We start from the raw sequence: 23,036 nt of genomic DNA, 5'->3' as shown, positions 1-23,036 counted from the left end.
TAGAAACACAAAATCACAGAATCATTAAGATTGGAAAAGATCCCTAAGATCATCTTGTCCAACTGTCCACCTACCGTGAATGATACAGACTAGACTATAGATTTCCCTTTTAGCTCCTGACTTTCAGAGGAAGGAAAGCCAGGTACTCGTGCAAAAATCCATTTGTATTGCTCAGTGGCAGATCAATTTTCACCTCTATAACTTCCTTTATATCTTCTACTCTTAGTTATAGATACTGCAAAAATGCAGTGTTGGTATGAAAGAGAATACAAAATGAGTATGTGAACAACTATGAGGATACTGACAACATTCAGAATATTATTTATATTAGGGGAGAGATAAATCCCACATTTTGGAGAATTGCATGATTGTAGTTTTTTGCTGTCTATGATTATATTATAATTTTCTTAAAATATTCTCTAGAGTTTCTGTTCCAGACCATCAAAAGAGCTGGAAATATTAGCAAAGGAATCATCTGTTTAATGCATTATGCAAAGCTTAAGGATGATAATTCTGATTAATAAAATAATAGGCATCAATGCTTTAAATGACAAGATAATACAAATTTCAGACAGCTAGTTTTCCTGCCAATCTGTTTAATTTATTTTTTTTTAATTATTGTGATCATATTCATTTCATAACTGTCTAGTGACTATTGTGGCAACAGTTCTTAACAATAAGAGATACAGATGGTGCCATGCCTGGAGGTGGAATCATGTATGGAAATTTCTTTATAACATAAGAAATGATAATATAATTCGCGTTCTGTTATTATGAAAAAAAATAAGCACCGTGTGCTGCTAAAAAGCTGGCTTAGTGATATAAATATGAAAATAAAGGAGTATTGTGATCAGGTTTTTCAGAAACTGCTTTACTATTCTCCCAGAAAGTAGAGCAGCAATCATGATCCCGTGTGATCACTGAGAAGGAGTTTGTTTGTCATTATGAATGACAGAAAATCTAGACAGCAGGATGCTTTCACAAATATCTTTTGCTTGTTGTTGTCACAGCCTTCTGAAACTTAAAAGAAATATAAGAGGGAATATTTAATCTCTTGTAAAACAGCACTCCAAATTTCTGCCTACCTGTGACAAGGATATATTTGCTATGGTTAGTGTGAAGAAATGATTTTTTTTCTCCTGATACGATTGCCTCTCACAATTTTGCAGTATTCTCCACCATTTAATAATCTGTTCTTTTTTTATATGGTTTAGTGATAGCCATGTTTTTTAGGGAACATCAAGATCATGTTTGTCATTGCTAGCTTAATTTGATACCGAGTTTTGCAGTACATGTTTCCTGTGCGTGACAAAGCATATTTCATTATCTCCAAGCCTGCAGCCTGGCTTGTTATTCTATGTCTTGCTTCACAGTCCTCTATGAGTCAGCATAAGACCTCTGTCTTTCAGCATAGTAACCAGCTTTCCCACACCTAGCACTACTCAGTTCCACGCTTTCCCTGCACCCAGGGTTACTTCTGTGTTTCATTTGGAGTAATTGCAATAAGAGGACTTGGCTCTGATGACCTGGGCATCTGCCAGCTGACTAATGCTCTAATCCTTCACAATACTTCTTGCTTCTTCCCACAAATAGTTACAATAGTTGCAGCAAAGATGTCTATGCTTACTTGGAAGAGTTTAAAATATGAGGTCTAAGGCTCTTAACTGATAAATATGCTTGAGTAGAATTATATAAAAGTTTTTTTTTCTTAAGAGGAATCTCTTGTATCCTATATTTTTGAATGTTACCTGATATCTCACACTGCTCGAAGTGATTTTTGATGGTGAAAACTAGTGAAGGGTGCCATATTTCTACTGAGAAGTTTCAGCTCTTTCAAGCTGCCTAATATTTAAAAGAAGGTTCGTGTTCATACATATAGTACTTAGATATAGTAATTAAGTTACATCCCCAAATGACTATAATGGTAATTTAGGGTATTTCTGGATTTAGGGGAATGTGTGCTAATTGCATAAATAAATTTATTCACAGTGAATTAAGGCAAACATGAAGGCCTTCAGCTGAAATACTGTGGAGAATGTTTGCTAAAGCTTAAATGGGTTAAAATGCTTCAGTTAGACTTTGTATGAGCAACTTAAATGTAACACATTTGAGAATTTAAACATGAATAGATAATTTATTTTTTTTTTTTAAACATCTATGGAGAATTTGCAGAGATTGATGCATGCTAAATCTTGAAGAAATGCCACTGCTTTAAATGCTTTAAGCAATGCAGGCACAACCAAAGCTGTTTTTCTTTTTAACAGAGAATAGAGATGTCTGCTAAAATGTGTAAGTGCATATTTTCATAGCTATGAGACAGCATCTGTTTATGCTTCATTTTGTACAGGTGCAACAGTAGATTTAACTTTAATCTTGTGGAGTATCATTATATTTTGATTTACTATTGTACAGGTGTAGTTAATAACACTGGTTTTCCTTGTAACTGAAAACTATCTGCTAAGATATTGCTGAGTTTACGTAATGTTTTTCTATAGCTTTAGTCTTCCATTGCACAATCTATAAATCAAATAATCACATAATAAGAATGTGCTAATATTTGGTGTGTCAACCATAGATGCATAGCAGACATAGAGCTTTACAGACTCTGTTAATAGTCTAATAAATACTCCAGGAATTGCACTCATTCAACAGATACTGCTTTCCATTGGCCAAAGCACTTTTAAATGCGATGAGTTCAGTCTCCTACTCTGTCTTTTGTTTTCTTTCATTATATGTGATGATCTTAAAGTCATAATGTCATGCTGTTACTTCATTTGTTTATTTATTTATTTATCTTCCCCCCATAGTTACAGGAGCATTGAGTGAATATGCTACAAACTTGACATACATGGTTGCATCATTCAGCTACAGACTGACACGGGAATCTTTCCTTTTTTTCCACTGAGCAGGAGAAAAGGGATATTATCAAACTACAGAGCAAAGAAATGTTACTATCTTCTGAGTATTCATTAAGGCATATCTGGGGTCCTCTAAACATCCCAAGGGAAGGGTCTGTGTGACCCTGTACACAGAAGAGCTGGGAGCCTCCAGCTGCACTATCATCTCTTCCCAGGGATGTGCATCACAGTGCATACTGGTTTGACTTCCACTAGTCAAAAAGTGTGGACCAGTCTCCATTTGGTCTTGCCTTTTTTTGCCTTTTTTCAATACTGATTTTGATTCTTCAGACTAGCGAAACTAGGCAAATAAACTAAATGGGAAGATAAAAAGACTTCATGGCTGGGCCCTTGCAGTAAATTCTAATAATCTGATCTTAATGTTTCTTTATGGACAAGTAAGGGCATTAATATGTCCCTAAGGATAGCTAGCTGTCCATGTAAAACACATTATCTTGTCATCTGCTGACCTAATGACTCACATGCTAGCTTTAACCAAATTCTTTAGAACATCCAATTTACTGGTTCTGAAAAAATACTCAACTTGAAACTCTTTGACTATACATCCTAGATGTATGATTTCACTTAAAAATTGGCAATGTTTCTCCACCAGAAAAACAGTAATAAAGTCCAAACAATCTGCAACCATAGAAGACGTAGCTCTGTTTCTAGCAGTAGGGTTTTGGCTTTTTGCTATGCAATTTTCTCTAAACACCTTTATCATTTCAAAAGGTACTAAGAGTATGTTTCACTGGGTAGTAACTAAGTTAGCATGTCTTCACCCTTATGGCATAGTTGAACATTCTTCTTTTCTAGAAATTAGGTAACGTTGTTGTTTTGACTTTGTGCAATATCTTGTAGAACCAAACCACATTTTGTTCATTTTTAAATATTTCATTTAATTAAATGAATGCAATTAAAAAGAGTTTGATTAAAGGACTGTCCAGTTTTCTTTGCTGCAAGATGTATTCCCTGTTCAGAGTTTAATTTACTTACTTTACATTTAAGAGATTTATTTTAAGCCTTCCTGATTTGTTGAAATGGCAATTTGCACATTGTATAAGCTGTTTATAGATTTCAACTGCAAGAAGGTTGTTAGGGATATGAATCTATTTTCCCTCCAGGCATGTCTGTCAAAGCCTGATCTGCAAATGGAAAAATAATTACGTACTGTTTCAGATTATGTTTTGATGGTAATTTGATACCTAATATAACTGAAACAGGCTTTTCGTTTAGGGGAGAATAAAAACAGAAACAAAAAAGAAACAAAACCAAAAACAATACAAAAACCTCACTTTGTTCCAGCAGGGGGAGAGCCTCTCAGCTTACTCTAAAAAATGCTGTAATCAGGGTTGGAAGAGCAAAAGATACCATATCTGAAAGACTGAATGGGTTTGTCATCAAAGCCTACTAAGTGAAATATCTACTGTACTGAAGAGGATTACTTCACCTAATCACCTGTCCCCATGGATAGTTGAGCAGGTGTATGTTGTAAGTACATACAGGTGTGAAACAAGGAAGCAGAAAGTAAACCCCAAGCTCTGAGAGGTAATACCTGTAGGCAGCCTGTCTGCTTATCTCTTCCCTTCCCAAAGGATGTCTCTACCATGGCCGGAATTGAGGGAGCTCTTCAGCTCTGTCAGCAGAGCAGCCTCTCCCTTAGTAGCAGTAATGTTGAATTATATATATTTTTTTCACATAGACTTTTCTGTTTTGTTTTGTTATTGTTTTGCATTTTTTAGCCTGTATATTCATTCATTAAAAAACAAAAAAGGAAAGAATGAATGAAAGCTGATCTTGTCACTAAATTTAATTTTCTGTATGCACCCTACCTGATTTCTAAAATCCAGCAGGGTTGGCAATAAAATAAACATAATCTAGGTCTAAACCTCTAAAGAATTAGAGTTTTTGTAAGTATTTTTCTTGGTCAGATGTGATCAGGATGGGTTAAGTACGAAGTGGTTGATAGACTGGCTGGACTGATGAGCTTTGTCACTAGTCCCATGAGCAATTAAGAGCTGATCACAAGAATCTTCTTAAGAGGTCACCGTGAGGGACACTCTCTTTCATAATTTTCCCACTCAGGATACTCTAGAGTTGTATGATAAGCAGTGCAGAAAGGAGATGTTGTGCATGCTCATCAAGTTAGTGGGCCACACTGCTCTGTGGTAGCAGTGGATACACTGGGGTGCATAGCCACAATCAGAGGACCACCAGGAAGCTGGAAGATGGACTGTTAGAAATCTCATGAAGCTCAGCAAAGGCAAATGTGGAGTCCTTCAGCTGGGAGAAGATAACCTATGAAGCCCCTTGGAGGCAGCTGGGCAGGAAAAGACACGTGGGCCTTGCATAAATGAAATAAAAAACCCCTAAAGTTGTTGCTAGCACCTGCATAACCAGTTCAGTTGATTAGGACAAAAAGGAAAATATACTCATGATGAGACTGATCTGTCCTAGGAGCAGATTTCCCATAAAAGTGGTGGAATGTTAATCCCTGTGGATACGAAAATTCAGCTGGACTTGAACAAATCAAGTAATTTTGGAGCTAGCTCCACTTTTAGCAGGGTGTAAGGGAACTGTTATATCATGGCATGAACTGATGGTTGCACACCTGGTGAAGGGGGTGGCTTCACCAGAGTGGGTCCAAGTGTGCATAGGTAAGACTGAAAGGCTGCAAAATCCAAATTATCCTCCTAGATATACTGCATGCTAAATATTTTTCATAAATGATTTGAAATAGCTCAGATGGAAAATATGCTGCAAATGTAAAATAATATTACTATTATCATCATGCTTTACACAAATATTCCTAGCAATAAAAGAAGGTGAGAGATACAATATTATCCCATAAAAATTATATTAAACAGAATAATCCATGAACAGAAACTTTTAGAGAGTTCCATTAGGGATCATCTATTCTTCATTTTATACCAAATGGTTAGTAACCACATGGAAATAGATTTCCCCCTGGCAGATATATGTACAGGAGATAAAAAATAGATGCATTTAATAATAGAATTAGAGACACATAACAAAAACACTTTTAAAATGAAGCATAGCTATAGCACTAGTTTGTGGTTAGTTACATTTATCTCTTTCCAGAAATTGTTGATTCTTTCCAGAACAAGTCTGTCTATAAATAGGTATGACTTACCCTTTATTGAACTATGTAATGATCTTTTAGTCTTTTCAGTTCTGAAGACCATAACGCTTTCTACTGTAATCTGCAGTAGCAATTAACTATCACTTAGTGAATCTTGATAGAGCTTATAGATCTGATATTGCTTGATTTTACAACTTTATGAGATACTGGGGTGGAAAAGTAAAATATAAATCTAGTCTGTGCTTGTTGCATGTGCATTTTAGAATGTCAGTTTTTTTCTCTGGGACAAAGTTTTAAGACTTTATAAAGATCAGCATTTCAGCAATTCTAAGCTGCTGTTCTGTCCCATCAACTGAACATGTGCAATTTTCAGTCTGAAGTACTGTTTTCTGCAGAAATTCCATGACAAAAGCAATGCCTCCTATGTTATGATATTAGTCCATAATGTCAGAAACAGGTACTGGTGGTATGACAGTAGAGGCTGAACCTTCCCACCAATATCCCAGTACATGTTTTTGCTGCGTGACAGACGATGGCAGATGGGCAGTCTCACAGAATGGCATCTGATATGGAGGGGAAGATGAAGCAAAGGGGTGCTGTTGGGTTCCCCCAAGAAGAAAAAGTTACACCATTAACCTTCGTTAACACTTGCTAAATGTTTATGTAGACAGAACACTCCATTTGAGCACAGTGAGGTGGTGAGTGGTGCATTTCTATAGAGGCAGATGTGTACAAGCAAGGCTTGTGGACTCTTTTTCATTACTGGTAAAATGCATAGCTAATAATGGTGACTCTGCTGAAAAATAAAGTTTTGTAGCTGAGAATTTGCTCTATCAAATTGTGTTGCTGTGCTCTTCGTATCTGTTGTAGTTTCCATGGCAATAAATAGGAGGCATTACTTCTGGAGAAACCTAAGTGACTAAAGAGAGACATTCATCTTATGCAAGCTTAATAGTAGTTAACTATTTTAAATCAGTGCGTGAAGTTTTTTGACAAGGCTTCGATATACATGATAATGAATGGGTTTTGTTGCAAAAATTCCTTGTATTTTAAATAAGTAAGAGAAAAAAATTGTGTCATACAACTTTTCAAACATGACAAGCAGAAGTACGTGGTATAGTCATACATTAGGAAAAAGTGAAAAAAATAAATAAAAAAAAATATTAAATACATTTTTAATTAACAGTTTTATAGATTATGCTTATATATATTTCTAATATACTTTTGAAATTGTTTAAGTAAATCTTGGATGTTCACTAGTACAATTGTTTATTTTCATCATAAAAATATTTTTGATGACAAAGCAAAATTGAGCTATTGAAAATTTGTAATGGTTTTAAGAGTTTAGCTGAATTAAGTTCACAGCCCTTCCTGAGCAAACAGCCAATTTCTTGCTCCTGTCCATGCAAAAATCATCAGCAGGTGATCACTGAGGCTGGAGAATGAGTGGGTTTGCTACTGGCTCTGCTCTGTAGTACCTAGGAAAGCCAGATGGTGAAATATGAGATTCTGAATTGTTTTACAAGGTGGGATTCATCCTCAGTGTGAATCAATGAATATCCAATACAGTCTAGTCTATGATTTGCAATGTTTTTCTCCTGAATTTTATTCAATACTCGTTTTGATTCTGTATCATTTCTATGACTGATTTGAAAAAAATGTTTTGATTTGTGTTTTGAATTTGATCAGCTAATCCTTGCCTACAGAATTGCTACTGCAGTTTCTGGATAAAAACAAAATACATTGTACTGCCTGGAGGAAGATGTTTTTCTCTTGTATATGATACCTAGCATTGTCCCTGCTGAAATTTATTTGCTCTGATTTCTTCGACTCATTTCCATGCCACGGCTGTTCTGTCATTGTCTAATTTACTGCCTTTTCCACTATTCAATTCATGTTTATTGAGATGTGACAGAGTAAAATTTTAAAGCAGAGGAAAAAATGGTGACCACGCATATCCTTTTAAATCCTATCTGCTGGATAGCAGGACTGGTGAGGAATCCAGACATGCTTTGATTTCTCTGCAGATAGATATTTTCCTATAAGATTTGCACTGTCTTTGCACTTTCATCCCATTATTTTTAATGTGACATTATACTTTGGGTAAATTTAAAAGGAAATGATTTAGTAGCTATGTCCACGTACTTCCACCTCACAATCTTGCTTGTGCTCAGAAAATCTCACTGCAGAATGTTTAGTTTCGGTATGAACAACAGAGTCCACGAGTTGGACTATGTATGAATAATGATCAGATAAATCAGATCAGTTTATCCTCTGCAATCAGTGTTTAATTTAGAACTATATTATTTTTTTCCTTTAGAACGGTATTGCATATTTCATTCAACTTTGGATAGATTACATTAAAAATTAGATTAATGTTATGCAACATATGGAATAGAAAGGAGCTGCAAGATGTTTTTCAGGTTTTATCTTCATTTATGTAAGTTCCTCATAGACGAGGGTGAGATTTCAGAAGAATAGGACTGGCGGTAGAGAAATGGGCACTTGGAAGCATGCTGGATTGTATTATTAAAAATTAATTTTTCAGCATGCTTTCATTCCCTTCCACAATGCAAAATATTCTTCAGCTGTCCTAATACAGCTGGAAAAGGAATTAAAGTGATGCTGAAAACTCATGTCTACATCATGGACTATGTCTCTGTATCAACAGCTACTTGAGTATATAATGGTATCATTTCCAGAAGAGAAGTGCAAGTTTTCCTTTGGAGACGCTAGAGAAGAAATTAGGCAAGCTTTGAGTTAGGGGTAATCTGACAAGCTAAGCCTGATTGTATTCATTATACTGTTGCTAGGACAGGTTGTGCAGTGAGTGGTCCCCAAAATCATGTGAGGTTTTTATTTCAAAGGAACCTATCTCATTCACTTTGTTAAAAACAAAAACAAAACAAAACAAAAAAATGAAAACAAAAAACAACAACAAAAAGGCATACAGCATACCTATGTAGGTTGAAAAGCTAATGACCTAGGAGCTAACTAGGGAGTAAATGCTAGTGTAGATGTACACCTGTACCAAACATTCAATTAGACTGCTTTGGCTCTACTGTCTCCGAAGATGTCCCATTGTGCATGGCAGCTCCACTTCCAAAACAGATAGCAATTCTGGTATCGGGAAGCCTGCATATAAACTCTGAAATAGAAGCTGTTGCAACATCTGAAAATTCCACTATGGTTTAAACTTGCAGACTGTGAGGGATCTCATCATGAAACAGAGAAGTACCAAAAATAACTTCTGCCTATGAAGTCTTGCTTTGATCTTAGCTGAAATAACTTTGTTCTCTTCAAGCCATCCCTATCCCAGAAACATATTGATATACTGGGATTGCAGGATAGCAGCAGGAATTGTTAGGAAACTGAAATGATGGGCTAAAAGAAATGTTGATGATAAATAAATGAATAAATAAATAAATAACAGGAACCTAAATATGTTTGAAGGAATTTAAAAAGACGAAAGAGTGAATCCCCACTGGGAGCAGCATATTGGATTGCTTTCTCAGGGCACCCATAGCTGCTATACCATTTGGCTCCAACCCAAACTTCACTTGTACTAATAAACATTGCAGTAATATTTTTGTATTTGTAGCATAGTAAGGACCAAAACTGCTTCCACAGCAAAAGACATACTACTTCTGGCCCCATCTCATCCTGATTCCAATAAAGCAAACAAACAGAAAAATACTAACACTAAATGCTCCCTGGAGACAGCCAAATTATGCTCTGCCAAATGGTGTGTCTGCCCTTGCTCACAGCCAACAGCTGATTTCATCTGTAGTGCAAGATATAGGCAAAGCAAAAGTATTTGAATATTTATGCCTCTTTAATGAGGTCATGTTTAATATAGTATTCCCAGTCATCTCATTGTGGTAATGTTATTGCAAAAAGGATGTTATGGCAGCGAGGAAATCAGTATTGCACAATGCAGAGACTTAAACATTTCAGTTCTTTTGACCATTTTGAAAAGTACTAAAGACTAAATTGAAAGGCAAAAAGAGATTTAGAGGACTGAGGTACACAAAGCCTTCCACCAATCTAAGTTTCAGACTTCTACATTGTGTGGAAATCTTTAAAACAATGAATTAGCTATGGTTTCTTTAGAGTTCAGTTAATAAATACAGCTGCAATCTGTTTGAAGAAGTGCACTGATGCTGAATATATTTAGGATACAATACATTAGGATATTAAAACTGTTCAAAACAGTGTTTACCAAATATTTTTTTCTACCCATAAGGCAACATTCTTTTTCTTAGGAGTTCAATACACCACTTCTCAATTTAAACCGAGGGAACTCTGAAGAACACGAGGGCTGAAATTGCAGTCATTTGGAGCTCTGGATTCCCAGAAATGAACGTTTCTGATTTTGGTGCTGCTGCTTCCCACTCTCACCCACCTCCTGAGCACAGAAAACCAGAAACGCAGTGGATTTGTCACAGTCTCCTTTCACTTCCTCTGACTGAGGGCTGAATAAATAGGCTGAAGCCATAGCCTGAAATCTGCAGTCGTACACTGCCTATCCCAAAAGACACTGGAGGACATTTTAAACTTTGCTAATTTCAGGAAAGCTGTGGAGAAAGACTGTACTTTTTTTTTTTTTTTTTTTTTTCCTTTTAATGTCTGAATAGTTTTTTTTAAAATATTAAACATTTTTTTTCTTTTTTTTCTTTCTTTTTTTTTTTTTTTTTCTTTTCAGTTTGCATTTAATGGCGCTGCTGAGGACGAGTCTGCTGTTGTTACTATGGATTGCTTCTCTCTGTAAAGGCAGAAATTCTGATTCCCTTCAAGCTGCTATTGATTTTGGCACAGAGAGATTTCACCTCCCCTGTCTGCAATGCACTGTGCTCTTTAAATTGTGGCGTCAACAGCCGCCCATTATCTGCTGCTTGTCCAGCAGGTCACTGCACTGAGAGAGTAGAAAACCTCTTGCTACACCATAGTGAGTCACACCCCTATCTGTGTTGTGAAATTAATCCTTTCTGAAATGTGAAAGACTTGAAGAAGTTTCAGATAAAATCATTCCTGATTTTGGAAAAGATTAACAATTTATGGTCTTATTTTGAGAGTTAAATTTGAGATTTTTAGCAGTCAATTTACCATGCTAATAATATGATTCATGCAACAATAGGTATCTGTTCATGCAGTAGGTATGTAGAAGTAGAAAAAAATATTTTATTTAAAGCAGGTCAAACTGACATTGTGGCTGACACCAAAAAGACCAAAAAATAAATGTATCATAGAAGCAGCAGAAAGCAGATATACACATACAGCTGTACTGCCAGTCATCCATAACATACTATTCTCTCAAGAACTGAAAGGGTATAAAATATTTAATATTTAAAGTGAGGAAAAGACCAAGTGTGGCAGAGAGAGAGACGTGAAGATCAAGATGATTCACAAAAATTGTGTTATACTATGGTTACTGGGCTCAGATACTGTCCAAAACAGCTGATTGCATGATTGCATTATTTCAACAACACTTAATAGTCAAAAAGTGATTTTTTTTTATGCAAGCTGAAAATTCTGACAGTTTTTCCTTTAAAGTTCTAAACCGCAAGATCTATTATCCATATTCCAAACTGAAAATGAGGTTCAGTGCAGTATACATAACTTTTTTTTTCTTTTTTTTTTTTTTCCTCATTGTCATCATCACTGTGTCTTCATTTCCAGGATTTCAAAAATAAAAGTGAAGTTGTGTCACTTTTTGTGTGAAACACTGAGGCTGAAATGAAAGGTGTACCCTGTGAGGGCAGACTTGAGAAATATGTTTTATAATGTCTAGGTAAGAATAAAAGTATAATATTTCAAAAAACAGTTGTCCTGTATCAAGGAAAGCAATGAAAAGTGTTTCTTATGGTAAGAAATCTTACAGGCATTTCAAAAAAATGACTTGTTATTCTAATTACTATGTACAGTGCATAAAATACTTGCATAAAATAGCCTCATTTGCTCTACAAATATGTCTATATTCTTCAGATTCATTAGAAATCATATTTTTCTTGAACTTGAGAAGTCTGCCAGTAACTTGTCTTACAGATATTTTACATGAAATTGTGTATTTCTTATATTACACCAATTACATGGCTTTCACAAAAACATATGGATAAAAAGGCAGTACATATATCTAACTGCTCTCCTGAGAGCAATTAAACACTTGAAAATAGAGTTGCATGTGTTGAGACCATGCAGATGTCTCAACTGAGTTCCTTTAAATTTTGAGAGATTGAAAAAAAAAAAAAAAAAAGAGAAAACTGGCAAGGGAAATAAGATATGTTAAAAAAATATCTTCCTGTCTAGGCAATTATGAAACAGTTTTCAGTTATGCAAATTCCTATCTAGCAGTTACGTCTGTCCTATGATTTTTGAGTTAATAAACTTGAGCTGTTCGCAGCTGGAAGAAATTTTCTTATTTAAGGAAGATAGTTGGATTAAGTAGTTGAAAGCAGGGAAGATACTGGTGAATATTCAATTATCCTTTGATTCGTAAATAAGTTATTCTTATTAGTATGGAAAGGCTTCAGATAATTCATTCCATTTTGTTGTGTTGTATGCTATCTACATTGGATTGCTAATCCCTAACACATGCTTTCAGTGTTTAAAAACTCTGGTTGTTGCAAAGAACAGTGAAATGTGCATAATTACTCGTTGTCTTTCTATTATTATTATTTGTATTGCTGAACTAAAAAGTTGTTGATACTTTGTAATTTGGGAGAGGTAAAATGATTTAAAAATGTATTAATGACAAAAAAAACCCACTGAACTTGTGATTTCATTTTCCATCTTAACTCAAAAACAATTTTTATTCGTTTAATCATACAGAATCTTCCCAACGTGATGGCCAGGGATAATCCTGATATTCAGATAGGCCCTGAATTTGACAAAAAGTGATTGTGTCAGCACTTAAAGAAACCAGCCAAACAACACAAAGGGTGATGCAGAATGGGAAGCTTGCCCTTGCCTGCCCCTCAATTGGTCACACAACAGTGTCCCCAGCTTGGTGACATCCAGTGGAGGAGCAGAGCCAAAGTTAGGCTGTGTCTGATGTTACAGAAACAACTTCTATCTTCCACCTCTCTATCAAATTCCACCTCAGTTGAAGATCTCATATAAAGAATTACTGTGTGAGAGTGATTTCTCTGACCACCATTCTTAACACAGCTTCCTAACAACCTTTTTTTTTTTTTTTTATCTGGACAATGAAATGACATTTTGTTTTTTAATGCTGCTTTCCTCGTACAGGTCTTATGAGGTACTGTTACCATCTGATTTTAGCTGGAAGTATTCAACTCAAATAAGAACATTTTGAATTTGAAATAAAGATCCAACAATTGTAATCAATATTTTTATATGGTTTGGGGGAGCTAACTAATAATCAGAATGTACTAAAACATCCATGGACTTCTCATTAGTGTACAGAAAAATTACTTTTGCTACTCAGGTTATGAGGAAAGAATTTATTACTTTGGGTGTGTTTTACCACCCAAATATAATAGGAATCTGACAAGTAGCTATCTAAAACTGAATAGGTTCCTATTTATTGCCTGCGGTAAAAAGAAAAGAAAAGTTGGATTTGATTAATTTTGTTCAATAAACGATATCCTCAACAGTTCAAGAATCCTTGGCACAAAGGTTTGCAGCAAGTGGAGTTTTGGATGGAAGCAAGGAGAAGCCAGCTGCTGGAAGGAGGCACTGCTGAAGCTGGACCAGTATGGACACACTTGCATCAGGTTTTAATAGAACTGTTTGCAAGTGGTCACTGTTTAACTGCTTTAACTGTCACAAAATTGTCATTTACAGAATCAGCAATTGTTGAGAAAAGGACAAAGCAAGGGAGTGGAAAAGTCTGATCTTCATTTAGAAAAGCACATAATTACAGAATGCAGTAACATTTCTCCTTTCTACTCACTGCCTCAAAACAATTTAGACAACCAAAGGAAATGAGAAAACAGGGAAGATTTACAGTTTGTGTTGATATTTGTGCTGCAGGCGAAGAGATACGACTAATTGGATTTAGACAGGTTTGAAGGGAATCTTTTTGTAGAAGCTTAGACGTTTAGAATTTTATTTCACATTGCTGTGCATGTGAGAAAGAGAAGGAAAGATTTCAAGCATAATTGCATATGATCTTAATTTAAAAAATGATAATGATCTTTCCTTTTCATAACTTTCTTTCCACAGAGTTTGTTAGGGGATGAAAGGAGTGATAGACAACAAATGTCTGGTGAGTTTGATGTCACTTAGTGAGATGCATTCTCCTTTTGGTAGAGGTTTACTGACATGAGTAGAACTCCGCTTTAACATCTAAATTTTAGGAAACAACCACTCCCTGTTCGTTGCTATTTCTATAGTTTAAAATATGGGAATATTAAGTGATAGGAATCCTAAAATCTCCTAAACCAAGGAAAAGAAATGCAAAATAAATACTTGGGTTGATTAAGGTGTTAGTATACAAGTGCTTCACAAATACAAAGTTATGTATTACTTTAATAATCTTACATTTAATGCTTTGTAAAAGATTTAACATTTTAAAATTCTTTAACGGAGCATCTCAATGCACTGGAAATGACATGTTAAAAAATCACACAATAAACAAAAAAAGGCTGTGTCAAGAACAAGTTATGAAGTTCTTTCAGGAATCTTCCCTGTAGAGATAATAAAAGATAGATAGCTTCCAGATAGGACTGAGATCTTGCTCATAGATAAATAAATAAATAAGGTTATTAAAACCTTAATAACTTTTTTTGCAAAAATGAAATCATTGAATATGCATTGGCCTTCAAAAAGTTGCAGTAACACCAAGGACAATGAGATTAAAGCATGTAAATGAAGAATAACACTGGGAGCATTTTCAAGGAAGAAGTTGCTCCCCTGGCCAACACTTCCTCTGGGTGCCTCAGCCACGTGAATAGCCCCTCACTGAGAAGCTCTTGAAGATGCAATTGTTCCAACACTCCTCTAATGATGGATTTCACAGCTGGACAGCTTCTTTAGTAGAATTGCTGACATCTCAATTAGCAAATCCTAACCAGGAATAACAACAATTAACCAAGGAATTTAAGCTTCTTATACAAAGCTTCTGCAGCTTTCTACAGCTTTTTGGTGTTTTGGAGCTTCCAAGTGTCTAGACCATCCCTTCATCCTGTGTTACATCCAAACATCAAAGCTAGCATTAGCTGAATCTAAAAGGGGAACTGTGAAGAGAGAAAGGATTTGTTATAACCTCAGCTGGATTAATTTTATAGTCCTTTCAGTGCTCTTTCAGTCATAACAACACATGTTCAGAGCTGAGGAGCCCAACACAAGTTCTAGATCTTTTCAGAGAGTAGGGAAGTTTAGTCCAGCATTTCTCCCTAATGCTGAAAACTGATCACTGCAGATACTTCTTGACATCAGAGTTTGTTGGATTAAGTCCTAAAAATATTGTAAACATTAATCTTCCCCAGAAGACCGGTGGAGGAGAGGAAAGGTATTGAAAACGGAAGAAGGGCCTTTACTGTAATAAAAAAATGTCTAAAAATGTGTTGTTGCTGTTTGCCTGTCAGACAAACTTCAAAACTATATCCTTTCATTAGAGGAATATCTTTACGCTATAGAGTCACCAGCTTTACCTCTATCACTCTCTAGCTGAAGGTTGGAAAGTGCTTTAGCTTAGAAATGTACAGTGCAGTAGCTCTTTATAAATGGGAATATGGATGATGACTGATAGCAGTGATCATGAAATTTGCATTTGAACAAAGAGCACTGAGTGAAAATGTAAGCTGTTAAGGTCCCAATTTCATTCAAGCTATTGCAAAAGTTTATCTAGATTTACCTGGACCTGTAAGTGTGCTAAAAGTATAAAGCATTATTTACTCCTGTGAATGTAAATTGCATCAAAGTGGAATCTCTTGTGCCAGCATGAAGATTTAGGTGTTTAATTTTGATGAGTAAACTAAACTATACTGTTAAATAAGAAGCTAGAAGAAAGATATTACATATATTTTCTAACTGTATGTAGAATACATTTTTAGGCTTGACTTTCTGATTAGTTTGTTGCAGTTTTCAAAACATCTCTTCTGCCGATAACTACATTCTCTTATGTTGAAAGGAGAATACATCTTAAAAATGAAAGAGATGGTTGCTACAGTTTAAACTAATTTTAAAGCAATATCAGGTTCAGTAATGCTCATAACCTTAAGATGATTGTCAGATGGAAAGTCTTAAAGTGATCAAGTAACTTCTACATGGAGTTAAATCTGAACTGAGTGTGCCCTCTGTTTCTCTCAATCAGCTTACTTTCTTGTGTGACACTTGTCAGTGTAAAGAATATGCCTCCCTACAAGATCCCTTGATCCCCTTCAAGCAGACATCCTCCTAGTCCCAGTTAGTGCCAAAGGACTGCAGATAACTGAAGGGATGAACCCAGGATCACACGGAGTTTTGGATCAGCCTCCTCTTCTCATGGGATCGCGGTGAAGTTTTGATTTTTTTATTTTAAAATTTCTTAGAGATCTCCAACATTAACTATTCTGGATCAGTATTTAGAGCCAACACTACAGAGCTTTTACTTGGAAAGATTTGTTGATATTTTAGAAAAACTCCGCTCTGAGGATAATTTCTGATTGTAAGGATGCCATTATTTATCCTTACTCACAATTACTAACTGAATGTTATTCAGATTTAATGAGCTGTGAAACATTTTGGATTTTTTTTAATCATGGGAAAGATTCTTTTTCTATTGAACATTTTGACCATGGGAACTGTAAAGAAATCCAGAGTTTCAAAACACCCATTCGTGGAGATGTGAAGCTGATTAAAGACAAACACTTTCTTAAACCAGGCCTTTTCTGTGGACCTACCCTTTCATTTCTGGCTTGGAGTCACAGCCATTGCAATGAATTACCTGCGTGGCTTGGGAGCTGGGGAAGTTAAAATGATGATTCAAGAGCTAAACACCTACATGATTTCCAGAAGGAAATAGTTCACCTGCATTTGGCGCAGAGTTGTCAAGAAGTGCCAGGATGCTGTTCATTTCATAAACCTTTAATAATTTTGGTTCAGGTGACAGAGAGTTGGTCTGCAGTTTTTTTCTTCTGTTTAAGCTGAAATGTCCTTAATTAATATGCTCGTTTTAGTTCAATTAATATTTCTGACATTCTCCCCCATAATTTTCCTCTGTATTCAGTTTAATGCTAATTGTTCTAACTCTCAAATCTTTTTTATTTATTTATTTATTTTTATTATTATTATTTTTAGTTTAGTGACATAATGTTTGCTTTCTCAGATAACTGATTTTGTTATGGTTGATACTCTGGTGAAACAAGAACTTTCTATTCATTGTCTAAATCAGTGATTGGTACCTTGCTACCATTTGATTTTATGCACTGTTGTAAAGATAAGTATATTTGATGGACTTAACACAAGTCAATATTTAATAAATTGCTGCCCTATAGGAACTTCATCTAAACTGTGAAATAAATAATAAATGTTTTCAAATAGATGCTTTTCACTGTATGGCCTTTTGAATCATTTATAAGTTGGGCCCCCTTGGTTACTCTTTTGATATTTAATGTATTAACTTGGAGTATTTATTGCATCTCTGAAAAGAACAAAGAATGCCGTTCAAGAGGAAAATCACTCAGGGTTTGGATGAAAGGAAAAACAAATATTTTAGGTCAAATAAAAATCTAATTAGGGGCAGACTGAACCTTCAGATATAACCCGAAGTAAAACCTTGTTCAATCCACCCTTGGGCAAAGGCTTAAGTTCTGCATTCACATCTGAAACATCACTTGTCCAGCACTCCCTTGCTATGCAAAGCAAACATTCAAAGCAGACCTTAAAATACTGGGGGTGAGGGGGGTGGGGGGGCCTCTTCTCCTTGGCACAGACAGCAAAATGTCATCCCTGCCATACTGCTGTATGTCTCCTGTTCTACCCCAGCCTTGAGACAGATCCAAGATCCCAGTACATCCCTGGGCTTCTCTGCTGGGACTGTGCAAATAGTTTGCAAAATATTTAGTTCATACATCTCTTTATAAAGTGGATTAAGGTTATGGACAATCTGGCCACTTATGATTAATCTATATGAATTACCACACTAGAAAAGCAATGATTTCTTTAATTGCTGCCTAACAGGAGACCTTCAGGGAGGCTTGACACGCAATCACATATCAGGCTGCCTAGCAGAGAGATCATAGAATCATCATAGAATCATAGAATAGCCTGGGTTGAAAAGGACCACAATGATCATGTAGTTTCAACCCCCCTTCTATGTGCAGGGTCACCACCCAACAGATCAGGCTGCCCAGAGCCACATCCAGCCTGGCCTTGAATGCCTCCAGGGATGGGGCATCTACAGCCTCCTTGGGCAACCTGTTCCAGTGTGTCACCACCCTCTGAGTGAAAAACTTCCTCCTAAAATCTTTTTGGACATATAGCATGCACATGGAGGTACTCTTCCAGGCTGTTGCATATTCTACCCTGCCTGTGCCTTTTCTTATTCTTGGTTAGTGTGAGGCACAAGTAAAGTTTGGTGTGATATTTGCTTAGCGCTCCATGGGCACAAGGTGGCTGTGAGAAGATGTAGAGTCTGTGCAACCCCTAGCAGACTGGAAGTAGTTGCATGAGTAATAGCATTTATGTCATTGAAATTTAAATATTTTCAAGATCCCAAAGGCAGTGGGAGCCCCTTTTCATGGAGCAACAATTCAGGTAGCAATTTGTGCTAATAATTGTGAATTAGTTTATTTTAAAAAGGTAGAATATTTATAAGCAGTCACAGAAGTAAGATCAAGGCACTAAAACAAGTTAAATATTATTTTTGCTTAAACAAAAGTTATGGATCATTATTTTTTGAGCCCTGCTCGTAAATACATTCTTTAAAAGCCAGGATATATTTGTTATGCAGGTATTCAGGCCAGTTCAGTTTTTGTTGTTGTTTTTTTTTTTTTAAGATTAATGTTAGTAATATATATAGGATATTCTACATCTCTAAAACTCAAATTAGCATTTATTATTAAAAACACACTGCTTATTTATTTCGCTGCTTTTGTCTGAAAAGTGTGTTTATGTTATGATTATCACCAACAAGATTACATTGTGTTCAAGTGGCCCTATCCTAGCTGCACAAGCAAAATGAACAGCATGAAGTACATCTTACACAGAGACCTTGCAGATTCAGTAGATCCTACTGTGATGCCAAATTAATAAGAACCAGGAGGTCTTAGATGTGGATTAACAAGTTTCCTCGGCAAAGAACTATGAAAGAACTATTGGAAAAGCTTTTCTTCCCATCCTCAATCCTGAAGTTGGAGTATTTCTTTAATACAACATAGAAGAGCTCGGGACCAGTAGAATATTATGGTTCTAAACCCAAGGAAATACTTCCCAGAGGGGCGGAATAAAGACTATGGTGTCTGAGATTTCACGTATATGCAGTGTTGGATAACATTAGCCTTGCAGATCACCCTAGTCAGTGTACCAGCACATTCTTATAAAGTTAATGTTCTCATACACAGAAATTCAAGTGCTGATTTAGACATCATGTTTTCTGCCAAGCAGTGAGGCAGATGGATTTGACTAATGCGGTATTGATAAGAAGATTGAAGTACATTATTTAAGGTGGCAGGGTGATAATTTGGTTGAAACCCATTCCAGTGGCAGTTTAAGGTAGTACTGGGGTGGATGAAAAAAATATCCTATTTTGTTACTCCTCCAATGGCAGTAGTAGGTTCTACACAAAATCTTCCACTTGCCACAGCTTGTCCATGAGAGAGTTAAGAGGAAAAGAAAATGTACTTCCAACAGATTTTCTAAGTCAACTTTACTCCAGGTGTGAGAGACTATAAAGGTTTGTTCAGGGTTAATATTTCAAACTGTTTAGATAGAGGCAGGCATTTTAACTGCAACATCCCACTCGACCAGACTGATGCCCATTTTTCCCATTTAGTGTAGCACAGCCAGGCAGCAACTTGTTTGTCAAAAAGGACTTTTCATGATGCCAGCAAGCAATATAATGAGAGAAGCAAGGTAGAGGAACTTTCCTCACAAGAATCTATAAACATCTGGTGAATTTGCTGAAAGATGCAAATAACGAAGACAGAGGTTGGGAAAAGCTAAATAAGATTACATAGTTGCCATTTAAGTGCTTGAAAGAGGGGAAATAAAAGAATATTGAGTCAATAATGAAGATAGCATCTACTGTTATATATTGTTAAGCTACAAAAATACTGAGGAGAAGGTGGGAAGGAATAATTCAAAGAAATCAATCAGTAAAGAGTTTACATGGAAACAAACAATCAAAAAGGAGACAGAGAAAGCTGCCAAGGCAAGATGTTGAATTGCTGTCCTGGGAGATATTAGTCTATCTATTCCAGGCAGATGCAAAGGAATGGAAAAGACAAGTCTGTGCCAAATCAATGTGCAACGGGACTGTGCAATATCAGTCCCGTTACATTCTCTCATTTTTATTCCCTAGAGTGCAAAGTGAATTTTTCTAATAGACTGCAATCAGATTATTTCCCATCAAAAAGGACAACCCTATTAGATTCACATAAACATCATCTCTTTTTACTGTCATTTAGGAATTTTATTATTATTATCATTATTACAGAAAAAAAAAATCTGTATTTTGGAAGTTAACAGTTTGTCAGTAAGCCTCCTTTGGCACTGGGTTGGAAGATTTATGTTGAGGTCATCAACACTATAGCACATGTGGTTACATTTGGAAGCAAGTAGATATCTATCTTGCATGATGTGTTAATGTCACTACAGTACAACCATTTGGAGTCAGTTACCTAGCTCTGGGCTCCTCAGTATGTGAAAATCATTGAAGTGTATTGGACAGTCAAGCAAAGGGCCAGAAAAATGATTAAAGAACTGGAACATATCTCATACAGGAAAATGTAAGGGGAACTGTCTGTTTAACCTTGATGAGGCTTTTAGGAGAGGTGATCTTATCAATGCATATTGATACCTGATGGAGGGAAAAACAGACATGGGGCCAGATTCTTCTGGTGTCCTTTACCAGGAGAAGAAGCAATGGACACAACCCAAAATATGGGAAATTTCATTGAAACCAAGTAAAAAAAAATATTGTGAGTGTTGCACAGAAAGGTTGCTCCTCCATTTCTGAAGATACATGAACTTAGTTGGACATGGTCCTCAATAATCTGCTTCAGCTGACCATACTATGAGTCACTGTGTTGGACTAGGTTATCTCCAGAAGTCCCCACCTTGCAATATCTACTATTCTGTGATTTGTTTACATTGTAAATTAAAGAAAAAAGTGATTACATAATTTAAATGGTAGACAATTTCATCATACAAAACTCCAGATTATATCTATCACCAGCACAGTTTATCAGTCCATACTTATAACATTGTTATGATGCTTATTACAGGTCCTCTGTGTTTACAACTGTCACGGGTTACCTAGATTTACCTATGCCCGTGACAGGGGGAAGCCACCCCGTAGGGCCCCCTTGGGCCCAGAAAGGAGGGGAAAAAAAAAGGGAAATGGGATAAAAACAGCAGCAATCTAAGGAGGAAAAACTCACTTTACTAAATATGATATCAGAATACAAGATAACACAATATAATATAATTGAGGCTAATAAATCGAACGAAACAGAGAGAGACAGTCCCCGAAAACCAAGAGGCCTACTGTGAACTCTAGGCGACACGGCTGGAACACTTCCCACTCTCCGAGAAGTCCGAGAGAGAGAGCACTCCAGCCTGGGAAGAAGATTATATAGCGTCCTGGTCCCGTGACTTATCCCTGACTGTGATGTTCTCTGGGATATGTAATTTGATAGAAGTATCCATGCTTTACATGATGTTATGATGTGGAATACTGATAGCAAAATTACAAAATTATAAAACCATGACAACAACCCACAAAGAAATTTGTAGATTCGTCTATTTTATCAGTTCCTAATGCAAAATAAATATCAAGTTACTTGGTGAAGCAATAGTTGATCCTGTATTTTTCAGCAGTGATAGTATTTTTCTTTTCCTTTTTAATTTTCATATGAGCTTCATATAACTACTGTCACATTCAGGTTCTTTGGCCTGAAAAAAGTTATCTGGGCATTGAGAAAAAAAATAATCTACTATGGCTGAAACCAGAGAAGTACTTGGTAACTAAAGTTCTCTTTCACTTAATTGAAAGTAAAGTCCTACTCAGGATAAATGGGAATTTTACTACTCTCCTCAGTAGGATCAGACCAGAAGGACCAGAGGTGGTGAAGCAAGTCTTGGAGGTATCCTGGCAAATGACTTCCATCCAGGAAAGCATGGTAACTGCTACCATGGGAGTTTCAACTTAGGAAGCCATCAATAGCCTGCCTGCTCTTCAGGTCATTCCGCTGTCTTATGTGTATCACTGCAAACTAGTTGTTTGGTGTAGGTTGTGATAGTTTCCACTCAGCTGAGTCTCACTGATTTTTAAAGACTCTGGATGACTTGCAAGAGTTCTGCTGAAAGCAGGAGGAAATCTGCCTGTTTTGAGCAGTGTTGGAGAGATGTGGGACAGAACATCAGGGGTAGAAGGGAAAGAGGAAAATTTTAGCTTTTAAATCCTTCTGATTTTGATTAACTGGAAAGTCTAGTTTTTATTTGCCAGGATTTTAGAGTAAAATAAATCTATTTTCACAGCACCTTTTAAGGCTTGTCTTCAGATTTCTTACCTGAAGGGAAGCAGAGAGAGAAGCAGTGTTGACACACATAAAGATACAAATGAATCCTATGACATTTTTCAGTGTATACTGTAACAAAAGGTTAACTTCCATTTCTTATAAAACACAATCTTCTACTGCATTTATTCTGTCACAGACTTCCAAAATATGTAGACTTTCGGGGAACACACTGAAGCATACCAATTGTATATATGCACGCCTTTTAAATGAGCCAACAGTATTAGAAAATTGACATCACAGATGGCACAATTATTAATCCTGTTAAAAGCATTAAAAACAGAGAATTGCATCTTATCTTAGTTCAGCTAATGACCATTTATTATAATGAAAAATGCAGAACTATCTGAC

The 23,036-nt window shown here is 36.1% G+C and overlaps 1 long non-coding RNA gene across 13 annotated transcripts in view; it reads right to left on the bottom strand.

The window, feature by feature from the left end:
• The window catches only part of LOC107309997 (uncharacterized), a 161,079-nt gene that overhangs the window by 33,042 nt on the left and 105,001 nt on the right, over nucleotides 1-23,036 (bottom strand). For 10 of the 13 annotated variants that reach the window (XR_014942614.1, XR_014942620.1, XR_014942612.1 and 7 more), the window contains one exon: nucleotides 18,989-22,679. The exons of 1 other annotated variant lie outside the window; for it this stretch is intronic. This is a non-coding gene — a long non-coding RNA (uncharacterized LOC107309997). Of the gene's footprint in view, nucleotides 1-18,988; nucleotides 22,680-23,036 lie in introns of those variants that run through there. 2 more of the 13 variants (XR_014942615.1, XR_014942622.1) reach the window with 1 other exon arrangement.

The sequence above is a fragment of the Coturnix japonica genome, chromosome 2, assembly GCF_054131305.1.
Source record: "Coturnix japonica strain WE chromosome 2, WE-NBRP24, whole genome shotgun sequence".
Lineage (NCBI taxonomy): Eukaryota > Metazoa > Chordata > Aves > Galliformes > Phasianidae > Coturnix > Coturnix japonica.
The sequence above is the reverse complement of the archived record's forward strand: the minus strand, read 5'-3'. Positions and strand labels throughout refer to the sequence as shown.